Source organism: Plecotus auritus, assembly GCF_963455305.1.
Source record: "Plecotus auritus genome assembly, chromosome: 8".
NCBI lineage: Eukaryota > Metazoa > Chordata > Mammalia > Chiroptera > Vespertilionidae > Plecotus > Plecotus auritus.
In genome coordinates this window covers 69,032,466-69,042,577 of record NC_137782.1, presented here as the reverse complement: position 1 = coordinate 69,042,577, position 10,112 = coordinate 69,032,466, and positions in this window count along the sequence as shown.

Genomic DNA, 10,112 nt, shown 5'->3' with positions numbered 1-10,112 from the left:
AATGAGAACAGCAAAATGTGGGGTGTGAGAAATGCTCACCTGTTTGAATTCAAAGGTCGGACTCTGAGACAGAAAATATGGCGAAAATGAGATTTTAATAATACGGTCTCAAGAACGGGTGTCTTTGGTCACAGGCACACCTGATACAGCAAGCATAGCCCATTTATTTATTCCCTCCTCTGGTTTCTCATTGGCTGAGTACTATTGGGTCACCTGTTTCCTCATAGGTGGCCTAGATCTAGCTGTCTCCTATTGGGCCACTTAAAAAAATTGGGCTGAGGCCTTTCTAACTGCTTCCACCTCCCCTGTTTAGCTGAGGCAGACGCCTTGGGGTTTCCACCATGACGTAGGTCCACGGCCCATGTGCACAGTTCTTTGTTCCTCTTCCCTCCTCCCTACATTCTGTTTGCTCTGGGGATAGTCAGTAAATTCCATCAAAAGCCGACCATGCTGGAGATGGATCACAGAGGTCCGTTTCCTACACTGGTGACAAGGAAGCCCATTTCCAGCTTTCCCCAACAATCTAAGCCTCAGACTGGCCTTAGGCTTGCCTGTCTCTGAGCTGGCAGCCTGCTCATCCAGGTTCTGTAAGCTGCTCTTTACCAGGCCCCAGGATTGTCACTGGTGTCAGGCCTCGGCCCCCACCTGGCTCCAGCTCTGATCCTCCAGCAGCGCCCTGACAACACCCTGGAACCGTAGCCTGAGCCACCAAAGCCAAGGCCCAAGGAAGGAAGCAGAAGGCCCTCCAGGCTGTCTCCATCTGGGGGCGCTGCCTCCATTTGCACAGTAGTTGCTGTCAGCACTGTATCCAGATCTTCTCACTGGGTACGTGTGCCCAACCCTGGGCACTTCCCTTTCCCATGCCTTCGACGTTCCTGGGAGAATTGCCCTGGAGTTTCTGGGGCTCTTCTGTAAACACTGGATTTTACATCCCCCAGGAAGCCCTTAATCAATGAGTGATAGTATGGGAGAAGGAAAGGCTGGTTCTCTTGCTTAGAAGTAGGATAATCCTGGGGTATAATTGAAACTAATAGCAGACAAATGCATTCTTTTTTTTTTAAATTTCTTTATTGATTAAGGTATCACATATTTGTGCTCATCCCCCCATTCCCCTCCCGAACCCTTCCCCACGCATGCCCCCACCCCCCTGTTGTCCGTGACCACTGGTTAGGCTTATATGCATGCATACAAGTCCTTTGGTTGATCTCTCCCCTTCCCCCCAACCTCTCCTACCTTCCCTGAGGTTTGACAGTCTGATCGATGCTTCCCTGTCTCCAGGTCTGTTTTTGTTCATCAGTTTATGTTGTTCATTATTTCCCCTAGATGAGTGAGATCATGTGACACTAGAAATATACACTTATAAGAACTGAAAATGGGACAAGCAATAATGGTTATGCTGAGAGGCAAATGAATCAGTCTGTAGTGAGTTTCTTTCTGGGCCAACAGTTCTTTTGAGTCCCAATTTCAATGTCAAACAGTTCCTTATGTGTACATGTCAGCAATGATATTTCAGTTCTGGATGGTGGACAAATGGTGGTAATGCAGGTCCGACCCTCTCTGGTTTGGTTATAATTACTTAAAAATGTAATATTACTTAACATGATTTTAACAATTTTGCGTCTCAGCTGGTTTGGCTCAGTGGATAGAGCGTCGGCCAGTGGACTAAAGGGTCCTGGGTTTGATTCTGGTCAAGGGCACATGCCCAGGTTTCAGGCTCGATCCCCAGTAGGGGGCATGCAGGAGGCAGCTAGTCCATAATTTTCTCTCTTCATTGATTTTTTTAAAAATATATTTTTATTGATTCAGAGAGGAAGGAAGAGGGAGAGAGAGAGAGAAACATCCATGATGAGAGAGAATCATGGATCTGCTGCCTCCTGCAAGTCCCCCACTGGGGATCGAGCCCACAACCTGGGCATGTGCCCTTGAACGGAATTGAACCTGGGACCTTTCAGTTCTCAGGCTGACACTCTATCCACTGAGCCAAACCGGCTAGGGCTCTTCATGGATGTTTTTATCTCTTTCTCTCTCTCCCTTTATATGTATGTTTATTGATTTCAGAGAGAGGAAGAAAGAAGAGAGATATAGAATCATCAATGATGAAAGGGAATCATTGATGGACTGCCTCCTGCACACTACCTATTGGAGATCGAGCCCGCAACACAGGCGTGTTCCCTTGACTGGAATCCAACCTGGGACCCTTCAGTCCACAGGCCAGTGCTCTATCCATTGAGCCAAACCAGCTAGGGCAACATATATATTTTTAAAAAAGAATACATTAGATAAGCAAAAAGGAATATCTGCAACCTCACCATGAATAGGTAAATAAACTCTCATATACATATAAAACACCTTTTTTATTTTTCTGTATATCTTTCTCTAAATGAACATATTAGTATTTATAATATATCCATCTTGCAATATATATCATTATATAAGTCTATATATCCTTATGTGTATATTCATGCCTGTCTTTCTCCATCTCCCTGTCTCCACATATCTGCTCCTGTATCTGCATCTGTCTGTGTATTTGTGTTCTTCTCTTGCCCCTGCTCGATAGTGAACACATACAGCCCAGTGATGCATTCTTCCTGAGCCGAGACCGTCACTAATGGCTGGAGTCAAATATATTCCCAGTTCCAAGTTTCACCGTCACTTCTGAGGCATCTAAGGATATGATCATCTATCTTTTGAATACCTCCTGACAACCACTTTGTTCCATTCTCCTGAAAATGGGGCATTGTCAGCTCCTAGCCAAAAAGGAAAATCAGACAACAGGAAATCCCACACATCTTCTGAGAAGGCTTTTTCTCTTCCTCTGCTGCACTTGCTCCAGAGCAACCAACAAAAAGAACAACCAACAAAACCTGCCCGTTTTCTGCAGATATTTGTTGAGTCTTGTCCCACTCACTAATCAAATACTGCTTTCCAACTGGATGAGTGGAACCATTGTGGTGGAAGAGTGCCACCTGTCACCTGCCAGCCCTTAGCTCACCTGGAGTGAATATGGCAGAGTAGGTGAGCTGGGCTGTGCTCTCACAGTGAGATTTCAGGTGATCAAGATCACTTCCTTAGGTTCTCTTCCTTCCCTCTATCACATGCCCACTTTCTCCTGGAATCACTTCCAAACAAACTACCCGCACCCAGAATCAACTTTTGCAGGAACTCAGACTGAGACCAGCTACAGGTTAATGGGAGCACCTAGAAGCTTTCAACAGGGTGTCAGATTGTACTGTTTGCAGCTGGGAACCCTAGAAGTCAAGGCAGGAGATTGGAAACAAAGAGGTCAGAGGGGAGATGAACAAGTTCATGTCCACAAGGGGTGGTGAGAGCTGACCCAGGTCAGTGTTGTTCTGTTCTGTCTGATCCCAGAAACATTCAAGGTGTAAACCAAGTGAATCATAAGTCTGAGTAACACAGGAAGGAAGTTATTTGGGTATGTTCTTTGGGGGTTTTTATGTGTGTTTTTAAATTTTTATTTATTGGTTTTGAGAGAGAGAGAGAGAGAGAGAGAGAGAGATTTGTTGTTCCACTTAATGCATTTGTTGGTTGATTCTTGTGTGTGCCCTGATTTGGGATCTAACCAGCAACCTTGGAGTATCAGGATAATGCTCTAACAGGGCTGATGTTTTTGTTTAATGAAGTCAGTTTTAAGTGCTTCCCGATCTTGCCATTTCTGGGATTTCCAAAACTCTATGAGGACAAAGGAGCATTTCACATCCTTCATCAGGGAAGTCAGTGACTTCCAAGAAGAGCAACTCCACCCTGACTGGCTGGTGGAATGGCCCAAGGCCAGTCCCAGCCCCATCAGAAGGAGGCCTGCCAGTGTGGCAATGATGTGTCACCTACTTGGTTTACTGCCTATGACTGGCCTATTTCCGGGCAGGGCTGTGAGGTTTCACAGTCTGGGCTGGTGTGGGTGTGTGGGCAGAATGGAACTGGGGATGAGGGCAGAGCCTGAGCAGAATGCCAAAGCTGGGAAACTTTGTGGGCTCTTTCCATTATATGGTGGCCCCTCTCCACCCTTGCTCAGGTCAGCCCCTGATTCTCCGGTCCTCACAGGGACAGGGGTTTCCAATGCAGCCCACCGCCAGCATGGCACTGCCCATTTCCACTGAAGCTTCAAGCTGGCCTACAGTTGTGGTATCTGGCATGGAAGGGACATAGCCTGTGCCCCACACAACTGGTGAGTCACAGCATATGTGTCCAGTCTGCGGGCTGGTCACTTTCTCTCATTCATGCTGGAGTTCTGCCCCAGAGCCCAGTCATTAGACAGGCATTGACTTGAACCCAGTTATTCCAGAAGCATTCCCACCAACTTGTGTCCAGGGAAACTGGGATGCTGCTGGTGTTAAGAGACCTCTGCTTTGCCTGGTGGTGTGGCTCAGTTGTTGAGTGTTGACCTGTGAACCAGGAGGTCACCACTAGATTCCAGGTCAGGGCATGTGCCCGGGTTGCAGGCTCCATCCCTATTGGGGGGCATGCAGGAGGCAGCTGGTCAATGATTATCATCATTGGTGTTTCTATCTCTCTCTTCCTCTCCCTTACTTTCAAAATCAATAAAAATGTATTTTTAAAAAAAGAAATCAAAAGAGAGAGACCCCTGTCTGGCCCCTTCTAGAGCCAGGCAAACAGGCCACACCCACTGACCTTCCTCTGTCCCCTCCTCTTTAAGAGACCATCAGAGCAACCCTGCTGCCCATAACAACAAGGGCCATTGGGAAAAACAAAGAGCCAAGGAGGTGGATCATGGAAGTCAAAGAAATAGAGAATTCTTTGGTCTAGTTCCCCAAAAGCACCAGCCTCATTGCTGCTGACAGCTGGTGTCTCAGTCAGTATCTGAGCCTGTGCTGTTCCCTTTCTAACACAGGTCATCCTATTCATGGGTCTCCCAGTCTGTTAGGAACTAACTAGTCCTTATAACGAAACCAAACTTGCTTTCGAAACTACAATGTTTTCTATCTTTTCATATATTTACTAGAGGCCTGATGCACAAAATTCATGCAAGAGTAGGCCTTCCTTCCCCCAGCTGCCAGCACTGGCTTCCCTCTGGCACCTGGGACCCGTGCTTCCCTCGCAGCCCCACCTTCATCCAGTCTAATTAGCATATTACACTTTTATTATTATAGATTTGTTCTCTGAGAAGTTATTTTATTATGATTATGTCAGGTCTAATTAGCATATTATGCTTTTATTATTATAGATTGGGCATTTGTATTTCATTCACAAATATCATCTTTTTTTATAATTTTTCAAATTTATTGCTATAAAGTTGTGCCTAGTATTTTTTCTGTTAGATATCTATACATTGTTCTTTTTATTGAAAATGTTATTTTTATTGTCTCTTTTTTATTATTTGATAACACTTTTTTTAAATGTTCATTTTGTTGTTTTTCCTTCAGTGAATTAGCATTTGGTTTGATTGGTCAAGTTGGGTTTTGTTTTCAGTTTATTTCTGCTTTTATCTTTAGTAATTTCTGCTTAGAACTCCTTTAGATTTATTTTGCTATTCACTTGATAGTTTCTTAGGTTGAACACTTAATTCAGCCCTGGCTGGTGGTGGCTCAGCTGGTTGGGTGCTGTCCTGTTTGCTGAGAGGTTGCCGGTTCCATTCTGGGTCAGGGCACATGCTTGGGTTGCAGGTTCAATCCCTGGTAGGGGGAGTGCAGGAAGCAGCCGATTGGTTTCTATCTCTCTCCCTCTCCCTTCCTCTGTCACTAAAATTCAATTTTTAAAAATCTGAAAAAACACACAAAAAAACTTGCCTGGCTGGCGTGGCTCAGTGGTTGAGCATCGACCTCTGAACCAGGTGTGGCCTCACTGTCCTGGGGTTCATTTCTGGAGATGTTTGAACCTTTCAGTGTCCCTGCTTAGCAAACCTATGAAGTCAAACAGTGCTCATCAGACTGCAGGGAGCTGGGCACCTCCTCTTTTTGCCCCGAGATTGTGCTTCTCTTTACATGTTTCAAAGGTAGCTTTGTTTTTCATAGCCCAGAGCACAAATTAAAGCGCCAAGCTAGTGTTTCCCATAGTGTGTTCTATGGAACACCAATCCTGTAGATATTAACAGGAAAAGTTCCATTGGGGACTACTGAATTAATCAGAATTGACAAGTGTGGGCACCTCAGAGCTTCTGTATTACTTAGTGTGTTGACTGACTTTGTAAGAGGAGGAAAAAGCACAGTTGTGTTTCTCAAACTAATATGGAATGCGACCCTTCTGTGGGACACAAGGTTAATGCTCCAAAAACAGACACTGTATGCCATGCTGCCCAAAGCCCTATTTTTAAATATACTTCTGTGAAGTCTTTTGTTTGTCTAGTCAAATTTTATGTAGCCAAGTGGTTAGAGTCAGTCCTTCACTCCATCCTCCCAATGTGCTTGTACACAATCCAATGTTTCTGCTACTGCTCTGGGAATGTTACTGTCACAGATCAGATCAGCCTGCTACCTGGAAAGGACAGGACCAAGGACAGAGCCTTGCAGTGTGCCTCTGAATAGGGAAGACACACACTTTTCATCCATGGATTGACTTTGATTAGTAGAAACTGCCTAAACCAGCACTTGTCAGACTTCCTTGTGCAGGCGAATCATCTGGGAATATTGCTAAAATGCAGAATCTGATTCAATGAGTTTGAAGTGGGGTCTGAGATTCTGCATTTCCAACAAGCCCCCAGGTGTTGTTGATCTGCCAGTCCTAGGACTATGTTTTGAGTACCAAGTATTAGAGCACTGAGTTGAGAAGGAATCTGAGGCAACATTTCTGCTCAGTGGGAAAGTATGCCATGATTCATTAGTAATGTCTGCCATGAGCAGAGGAGCAAGCTGTGAATATATGTCATCTCTGCCCTACAAATCTTTGTTGAAAATTATTCAAGACAGTAGAGAGAATATGTTATTCACACCATAGAATGTTATACAAGCATGAAGATGGCTCTATATATAGATTTGCGCGCAGCCCTGGAGTTCGCACACTGACACTGGCTCTTTTTTTTGTTTTGTTTTTTCTTTTTCCTTCAAATCCTTGCTTCTGATTACTAAGCCCAATACATAGGATCACCCAATTGGGGACACCCTAAGAGACTGCAGGGGAAAGTTGTTTTTCTGGAACCTGGGGATCAGAGCGGGGAAAGTTGTTTTTCTGGAACCTGGGGATCAGAGCGGGGAATAACCATCAGAGAACCAGCTCTAGGGCAACCCACTCCCACAAACCAGTATTGAATGCCACAGGGAAAGCAGGATTTAAGCACTGGCTAGAGAGGACCTATAGACCCGGAGGTCAATCCAGAAACACTGCCACCCAGGGGTTGAATCACAAATTGACTCTTGTGTAAACACAAATAAAGGAATACAAGAAATTAAGACACACTGCCTGCTTAAAAATCAGGACTAGCTTACAACACTGAGGAGCAGTGGAATGCAGGGAACTGCAATACTGTCCTGTAACAGGCATGCCAAACAGAAGAGTAGAGGAAGTAAATGACCTTCACTACTGCACATTTTATTTTTATTTTTTATTTTTTCATCTTTTAAGAAACTATTTTTTTTTCTTTTTTCCTCACTTGATTTTACCTTTTTAATTATTACATTTTTCTTTTCAATCAGTATTATTACTACTCCTATTTTACCTTTTTTTTTAAAAAAAGTATATTTTATTTTCTCTTTATTTTACTTTGGCATTAGTGTTCTACATTCTATTTTCATCTTCCCTTTAGCATCATTTTACTCTATCTCAACTTTACCTTTATGCCATCACTCTCTTCCTAACTTTTCCCCTTTTGTTGTCCTGTTTCTCTTACCCATTTCCTGCTTTAGATTTTCCCTATTCTTTCTTTTTACCCCCTGTTAAAATTTCACCCTACTTATATATCTAATTTCCAATCCCCTGCTCCAAGTCCATACACACCTCTCTCTTCTCTGTCTTCACTATCCAAAAAATTGTTTTTCTCTCTGTCCTTTTGTTGTTGTTTGCTTGATTGTTGATTATATCGATTTTTTAAAAATATATTTTACTGATTTTTTACAGAGAGGAAGGAAGAGGGATAGAGAGTTAGAAACATCGATGAGAGAGAAACATCAATCAGCTGCCTCTTGCACACCTCCTACTGAGGATGTGCCCACAACCAAGTTACGTGCCCTTGACCGGAATCGAACCTGGGACCTTTCAGTCCGCAGGCTGACGCTCTATCCACTGAGCCAAACCGGTTTTGGCAAGAAACAATGGTAATAAATTACCTAACCCTACAACTCAAAGAGTTAGAAAGAGAGCAACAAGAAAAGCCCAGTGTAAGCAGAAGGAAGGAAATAATAAAGATCAGAGCGGAGATAAACGACATTTAGACCAAAGAAACAATACAAAAGATCAACAAAACCAAGAGCTGGTTCTTTGAAAGGATAAACAAGATTGATGAACCTCTAGCCAGGCTCACCAAGAAGCAAAGAGAGAGGAACCAAATAAACAAAATCAGAAATGAAAGAGGAGAAATAACAACAGACCCCACCAAAATACAAAGGATTGTTAAAAAATACTATGAACAGCTCTATTCCAACAAACTGGACAACCTGGAGGAAATGGACATATTCCTAGAAAAATATAACCTTCCAAAACTCAACCAGGAAGAATCTAAACATCTCAGTAGGCCAATAACTATGGAAGAAATTGAAGCAGTCATCAAAAAGCTTCCAGCAAACAAAAGCCCGGGGCCAGACGGCTTCACAGGAGAGTTTTACCAAACATTCAAGGAAGAACTAAAACCTATTCTCCTCAGACTATTCCAAAAAATTCAAGAGGAAGTAACAATTCCAAGCTCATTCTATGAAGGCAGCATCTCCCTAATACCAAAACCAGATAAAGACAACACAATGAAAGAGAATTACAGGCCAATATCCCTCATGAACATAGATGCCAAAATCCTCAACAAAATTCTAGCAAATCGGATTCAGCAGTATATCCGAAAGATCATACACCATGACCAAGTAGGATTTATCCCAGGAATGCAAGGATGGTACAATATCTGCAAATCAATAAACATAATACATCACATAAACAAATTGAGAGATAAAAATCACATAGTCATATCAATTGATGCAGAAAAAGCATTTGACAAAATCCAACACCCTTTATTGATAAAAACTCTCAGCAAGGTGGGAATAGAAGGATCATACCTCAACATAATAAAAGCAGTCATCAATGATAAACCCACAGCTAACATCATACTCAACGGGCAAAAACTAAAACCATTTCCCCTAAGAACAGGAACAAGACAGGGATGCCTACTCTCACCACTCCTGTTCGACATAGTACTGGAAGTATTAGCCATTGCAATTAGACAACAAGAAGAAATAAAAGGCATCCAAATTGGAAAAGATGAAGTAAAGCTGTCCTTATTTGCAGATAATATGATATATTGTACATAAAAAAACCGAAAGACTGCATCAAAAAACTAACAGACTTAATAAATGAATTCGGCAATGTAGCAGGATACAAAATTAATGCCAAGAAATCTATGGCATTTCTATACACCAATAGTGAACTTACAGAAAGAGTGAAAAAAAAAAGCAATCCCATTTACCATTGCACCAAAAAAATTAAGATACCTAGGAATAAACTTAACTAAGGAGGTAAAAGACCTATACACGGAAAACTACAGGACACTGAAAAAAGAGATAGAGGAAGACATAAACAGATGGAAGAACATACCATGTTCATGGATTGGTAGAATCAACATCATTAAAATGTCAATACTACCCAAAGCAATCTATAGATTCAATGCACTCCCATTAAAATACCAATGGCATATTTCACAGACCTAGAAAGAACTCTCCAAAAATTCATCTGGAATAAAAAAAGACCCTGAATAGCCACAGCAATCCTGAGAAAGAAGAACAAAGTAGGTGGGATCTCAATACCAGATTTCAAGCTGTACTACAAAGCCACTGTTCTCAAAACAGCCTGGTACTGGCACAAGAACAGACATATAGACCAATGGAATAGAATAGAGAATCCAGATATTGACCCAAACCACTATGCTCAATTAATATTTGACAAAGGAGGCATGAACATACAATGCAGTCAAGACAGTCTCTTCAATAAATGGTGTTGGGAAAATTGGACAG